This window comes from Oncorhynchus clarkii, chromosome 13 (assembly GCF_045791955.1).
Source record: "Oncorhynchus clarkii lewisi isolate Uvic-CL-2024 chromosome 13, UVic_Ocla_1.0, whole genome shotgun sequence".
In the NCBI taxonomy this organism is placed as follows: Eukaryota; Metazoa; Chordata; class Actinopteri; order Salmoniformes; family Salmonidae; genus Oncorhynchus; species Oncorhynchus clarkii.
The window spans coordinates 52,442,489-52,449,904 of NC_092159.1; positions in this window are offsets into that span (position 1 = coordinate 52,442,489).

Sequence of the window (7,416 nt, forward strand, 5' to 3'; positions counted from 1 at the left end):
AATGCGAGTGTAGCGAAATGCTTGTGCTTCTAGTTCCGACAATGCAGTAATAACAAGTAATCTAACTAACAATTCCAAAACTACTGTCTTGTACACAGTGTAAGGGGATAAAGAATATGTACATAAGGATATATGAATGAGTGATGGTACAGAGCAGCATAGGCAAGATACAGTAGATGGTATCGGGTACAGTATGTACAAATGAGATGAGTATGTAAACAAAGTGGCATAGTATAGTATAAAGTGGCTAGTGATACATGTATTACATAAGGATACCGTCGATGATATAGAGTACAGTATATACGTATGCGTATGAGATGAATAATGTAGGGTAAGTAACATTTATATAAGGTAGCATTGTTTAAAGTGGCTAGTGATATATTTACATCATTTCCCATCAATTCCCATTATTAAAGTGGCTGGAGTTGAGTCAGTGTCAGTGTGTTGGCAGCAGCCACTCAGTGTTAGTGGTGGCTGTTTAACAGTCTGATGGCCTTGAGATAGAAGCTGTTTTTCAGTCTCTCGGTCCCAGCTTTGATGCACCTGTACTGACCTCGCCTTCTGGATGATAGCGGGGTGAACAGGCAGTGGCTCGGGTGGTTGATGTCCTTGATGATCTTTATGGCCTTCCTGTGACATCGGGTGGTGTAGGTGTCCTGGAGGGCAGGTAGTTTGCCCCCGGTGATGCGTTGTGCAGACCTCACTACCCTCTGGAGAGCCTTACGGTTGAGGGCGGTGCAGTTGCCATACCAGGCGGTGATACAGCCCGCCAGGATGCTCTCGATTGTGCATCTGTAGAAGTTTGTGAGTGCTTTTGGTGACAAGCCGAATTTCTTCAGCCTCCTGAGGTTGAAGAGGCGCTGCTGCGCCTTCTTCACGATGCTGTCTGTGTGAGTGGACCAATTCAGTTTGTCTGTGATGTGTATGCCGAGGAACTTAAAACTTGCTACCCTCTCCACTACTGTTCCATCGATGTGGATAGGGGGGTGTTCCCTCTGCTGTTTCCTGAAGTCCACAATCATCTCCTTAGTTTTGTTGACGTTGAGTGTGAGGTTGTTTTCCTGACACCACACTCCGAGGGCCCTCACCTCCTCCCTGTAGGCCGTCTCATCGTTGTTGGTAATCAAGCCTACCACTGTTGTGTCGTCCGCAAACTTGATGATTGAGTTGGAGGCGTGCGTGGCCACGCAGTCGTGGGTGAACAGGGAGTACAGGAGAGGGCTCAGAACGCAACCTTGTGGGGCCCCAGTGTTGAGGATCAGCGGGGAGGAGATGTTGTTGCCTACCCTCACCACCTGGGGGCGGCCCGTCAGGAAGTCCAGTACCCAGTTGCACAGGGCGGGGTCGAGACCCAGGGTCTCGAGCTTGATGACGAGCTTGGAGGGTACTATGGTGTTGAATGCCGAGCTGTAGTCGATGAACAGCATTCTCACATAGGTATTCCTCTTGTCCAGATGGGTTAGGGCAGTGTGCAGTGTGGTTGAGATTGCATCGTCTGTGGACCTATTTGGGCGGTAAGCAAATTGGAGTGGGTCTAGGGTGTCAGGTAGGGTGGAGGTGATATGGTCCTTGACTAGTCTCTCAAAGCACTTCATGATGACGGATGTGAGTGCTACGGGGCGGTAGTCATTTAGCTCAGTTACCTTAGCTTTCTTGGGAACAGGAACAATGGTGGCCCTCTTGAAGCATGTGGGAACAGCAGACTGGTATAGGGATTGATTGAATATGTCCGTAAACACACCGGCCAGCTGGTCTGCGCATGCTCTGAGGGCGCGGCTGGGGATGCAATCTGGGCCTGCAGCCTTGCGAGGGTTAACACGTTTAAATGTCTTACTCACCTCGGCTGCAGTGAAGGAGAGACCGCATGTTTTCGTTGCAGGCCGTGTCAGTGGCACTGTATTGTCCTCAAAGCGGGCAAAAAAGTTATTTAGTCTGCCTGGGAGCAAGACATCCTGGTCCGTGACTGGGCTGGGTTTCTTCCTGTAGTCCGTGATTGACTGTAGACCCTGCCACATGCCTCTTGTGTCTGAGCCGTTGAATTGAGATTCTACTTTGTCTCTGTACTGGCGCTTAGCTTGTTTGATAGCCTTGCGGAGGGAATAGCTGCACTGTTTGTATTCGGTCATGTTACCAGACACCTTGCCCTGATTAAAAGCAGTGGTTCGCGCTTTCAGTTTCACACGAATGCTGCCATCAATCCACGGTTTCTGGTTAGGGAATGTTTTAATCGTTGCTATGGGAACGACATCTTCAACGCACGTTCTAATGAACTCGCACACCGAATCAGCGTATTCGTCAATGTTGTTATCTGTTGTTATCTGACGCAATACGAAACATCTCCCAGTCCACGTGATGGAAGCAGTCTTGGAGTGTGGAGTCAGCTTGGTCGGACCAGCGTTGGACAGACCTCAGCGTGGGAGCCTCCAAATCTAATCAATTGAATTTACCACAGGTGGACTCCCAAGGACATTAAGAGACTTGTCCCGAAGCCACCCCTACGTTGTCTTGGCTTTGTGCTTAGGGTCGTTGTCCTGTTGGAAGGATAACAACCCCTTTGCCCCAGTCTGAGGTCCTGAGCGCTCTGGAGCAGGTTTTCATCAAGGATCTCTCTGTACTTTGCTCTGTTCATCTGTGCCTCGATCCTGACAAGTCTCCCAGTCCCTGCTGCTGAAAAACATCCCCACAGCATAATGATGCTGTCACCACCATGCTTCACCGAAGGGATGGTGTTAGGTTTCCTCCAGATGTGACTCTTGGCATTCAGGCCGAAGAGTTCAATTTTGGTTTCATCAGACCAGAGAATATTGTTTCTCATGGTCTGAGAGTCTTTAGGTGCCTTTTGGCAAACTCCAAGCGGGCTGTCATGTGCCTGTTATTGAGGAGTGGCTTCCGTCTGGCCACTCTACCATAAAGGCCTGATTTGGTGGAGCGCTGCAGGAATGGTTGTCCTTCTGGAAGGTTCTCCCATCTCCTCTTAGGAACTCTAGAGCTCTGTCAGAGGGACCATCGGGTTCTTGGTCACCTCCCTGACCAAGGCCCTTTTCCCCCGATTGCTCAGTTTGGCTGGGCGGCCAGCACTAGGAACAGTCTCTGTGGTTCCAAACTTCTTCCATTTAAGAATGATGGAGGGCACTATGTTCTTGGGGACCCTTTTTTGGTACCCTTCCCCAGATCTGTGCCTTGACGCAATCCTGTCTCGGAGCTCTACGGACAATTTCTTCAACCTCATGGCTTGATTTTTGCTGTGACATGCACTGCAAACTGTGCAACCTTTTTTATAGACAGTTATGTGCCTTTCCAAATCTAATCAATTGAATTTACCACAGGTGGACTCCCAAGTTGTAGAAACATCTCAAGGATGATAAATGGAAACAAGATGCACCTGAGCTCAATTTCGAGTCTCATAAAAGGATCTGAATACTTAGGTAAATAAGGTATTTCTGTTTTCTAGGTAATACATTTGGTAACATTTAAAATAAAATAAAACTGTTTTTGCATTGTCATTATCGGGTATTGTGTGTAAATTGCTGAGGATTTTTATTTAATCCATTTTAGAATAAGACTAACATAACACAATTTGGAAAAAGTCCAGGGGTCTGAATATATCTTTGGTGTTACTGCTATTATTTTGTAGTGAGGTATGCGAGAGATTCTGAAACTGAGTTATGTTGGGGAACTAGAGCAAATAGAATTCAGAAAATTCTTTCAGCTTAAATGGGAGGGGCAAAACTGGGGATTCCTGAGCACAACTTGCAAATCATGTTCAAACTAACCCAGAGAATGAGGTATGCACTACATGGCCAAAAGTGAGTGGACAACCCTTCAAATGAGTGGATTTGGCTATTTCAGGCACACTTATTGCTGACGGGTATATAAAATCGAGCACACAGCTATGCAGTCTCCATAGACAAACATTGGCAGTAGAATGGCCCATACTGAAGAGCTCAGTGACATTCAATGTGGCATCGTCATAGGATTCCAACTTTCCAACAAGTCAGTTTGTCAGATTTCAGATTTCTGCCTTGCTAAAGCTGCCCCAGTCAACTGTAAGTGCTGTTATTGTAAAGTGGAAACATCTAGGAGCAACAACAGCTCAGCCCCGAAGTGGTAGGCCACACAAGCTCACAGAACAGGGCCACTGAAGCGGGTACAAATCGTCTGTCCTCGGTTGCAACACTCACTACCGAGTTTCAAACGGCCTCTGGAAGCAAAGTCAGTACAATAACTGTTCATCGAGTGCTTCATGAAATGGGTTTCCATGGCCGAGCAGCTGCACACAAGATCCCCATGCGCAATGCCAAGCTTCGGCTGGAGTGTGTAAAGCTCACTGCCATTGGACTCTGGAGCAGTGGAAACACGTTCTCTGGAGTGATGAAACGCGCTTCACCATCTGGCAGTCCGATGGACAATCTGGGTTTGGCGGATGCCAAGAGAATGCTACCTGCCCGACTGCATAGTGCCAACTGTAAACTTTGGTGGAGGAGGAATAATGGTCTAGGGTTGTTTTTCATGGTTTGTGCTAGGCCCCTTAGTTCCATTGAAGGGAAATCTTGATGCTACAGCATACAATGACATTCTAGATGATTCTGTGCTTCCAATTCTGTGGCAACAGTTTGGGGAAGGCCCTTTCCTGTTCCAGGATGACAATGCCCCCGTGCACAAAGCAAGGTCCATACAGAAATTGTTTGTCGAGATCAGTGTGGAAGAACTTGACTGGCCTGCATAGAGCCCTGTCGTCAACTCTATTGAACACCTTTGGTATGAACTGGCACGCCGACCCAGGTCTAATCGCCCAACACCGGTGGCCGACCTCACTAATGCTCTTGTGGCTGAATGCTGCGGGGACTTGCTTCCAATGTTCCAACATCTGGTGGAAAGCCTTCCCAGAAGAGTGGAGGCTGTTATAGCAGCAAAGGGAGGGACCAAGTCCATATTAATGCCCATGATTTTGGAATAAGATGTTCATCAAGCAGGTGTCCACATACTTTTGGCCATGTAGTGTAGCTTCTCTATAGATTTTAGTTATTCAAGGGCGCGTTATCTATTTTGTGCAAAATGTTACGTCACGCATGCGAGATTGACCTTGTTTGTGTGTGTGTGTGTGTGTGTGTGTGTATAGACAAACAAGCACCATCTTATTGTGAAATACTATAAGAAGATGGTGTGATGTTTTGACCTCTGTAGGACCCCTTACATTTAGCTTGAGGATCACTATTGTTGTAAGTATAATGGACTTGTATGCCCATTCTCCAGTGAACCTTGTAGGTGTGTTTACTCTGCAGTGACACTCTAGAAGCTATTCAAAACAGCAGTGCATTTTACCTGTTTAAATTCTCTCTTTAACTCTGTTAAAAGCTGTGAAACTAATATCTACTGCTACTTCGGAACCTCTATGCAAACCATTCCTGTTAGGATAATCTTCATCCTTTTTATTTTGTCATCCTGTACTTCTTACACACTGCAGAGCAAACAATGACTTGTCTAATATGGCTGCGTTTAGTCGGGCCCCAATTCTGAGCTTTTTTCCCCCACTAAATTGTATTTTAACCAATCAGATCAGCTCTGAAAAAGATCTGATGTGATTGGTCAAAACACCAAATGAGTGGAAAAAAGATCAGAGGTGGGCTGCCTGTGTGAACGCAGCCTACAGTATGTAGTGAACTGATTTTTGAAGCACATTGTTTGAGGTAAAGCAAGCCTAGGCATCTGTGGTAAATAAGAAAATAATTCCAAAAATGACAGTTGACAAACTGTAAAATAGCCAAGTAGTGCATCAGTTGTATTATTAAAATATGTCGGAATTATTTGAATAATGTTACATTTTCAAGTACTTGAAATACATATTTTAACCTGGGGTGCATTCATTACGCTGATTCTGTTGCAAAACGTTTAATCTGTTGCACAAAAGTTTTACGCCAAATGGAAAATGTTTTGTAACAAATTGTTTTTATTGGACAAATTCAGGTAGGTCCTGCATCGTTTCCTGCTGTTTGGTTCTCAAATGCTAAACGGTTTCCGTTGCGAGATGTAATGAATTTGATTGATTGTCATTGAGGTTGTAATGATCAGTCAACACTTACCCATCTATCATTCCACTCCAAGTGGAGTTCCACTATTATTTAATTTTAACAGATAAATGTGGTTTCACATGAATGTAGAGATGTGTAATCTCGGTTTAACTTTTTTGTTAAAAAATATTTGCTTTATTTGAAAATGTTTTCCTTTGATGGAAAAGTTAAAATAGTTTTTATAAAATTTGCAGACATTCTGTATTATTATTAGGCACCCAGAATTGTATTTGACAAATAGGTGTTAGCAATCTGCTTTTAATTTGTATGAAACTGAACATTTTATTTTATTTGACCTATCCTTTGAACAAATGAGGTCCCCTTGGCATTTGGTGGTATTTTAGTTGTTGCAAAGACTGGCAAACTTGTAAATATCAAATAAAATTGTACAAAATTATGTAGTTCTCTTATTTAGCCCCATGTCAAACTTTTAAAGTAACTGAGTGGATTTAGTTCTGCCCCACGTGGGGTGCGAACCAGCTACTTTTTGCTTTCTTGCACACTGACTCGGTATCAAATTGTATTGGTCACCCCCTGTATATAGCCTTGTTATTGTTACTTTTTATTTTTTTACTTTAGTTTATTTGCACTGTTGGTTAAGGGTTTGTAAGTAGTTCACTGTAAGGTCCACACTTGTGGTATTCGGCGCATGCGACAGTTTGATTTGATTTAACAACACAGTTATTTTACACATGCAAACATTTTGCCAACTAGGGACTAGCTAACTGGATTGGGATCAAAGCACCATTGTAACAGAGTGCATTTTGTTCTACCTGGAGCAGATTGTCAAACAAGCAATCTTCTGAAAAACACACATCCACATCCAGGGGTTAAATGGAGTGAGAGACATATGGGAACTGAATCTGTTACAAGTTAGAATCAAAAGCTGAGCATTTTTAGTAAAAGCCTGTCTGTCATCTATACTAGATAGATAATAAAATGCATTACAGGCAGTGTAGATGAATTATTCATGCCAGGAGGACTAATGGAAATCCTAGGACAGAGGGTTGAAAAAATCTGCCTTACAGTAGGGGGCATCGAAGAGCTAGAGACTAGGAGAGGAATCCTATAGTGGAGGAGGCCATTATACAGTGCTGAAGTCCCACCCCTGCAGTCGTCAATTGTTACCACAGCCGCAAAGTAATACATCCCGCCTGTTTCTACTATTGCTCTTCTTAAAATCTGATTTTAAACCTAACCTTAACGTCACTGCTAACCTTATTCCTAACCCCAAACACTAATAAAAACCAAAAAGTACATTTTTGTTTTCCTTTTAATTTCTCTCGACATAGCCAATTTTGACTTTGTGGCTGTGATATCTAATGAAAACACCCCTGCTGAACAAAAT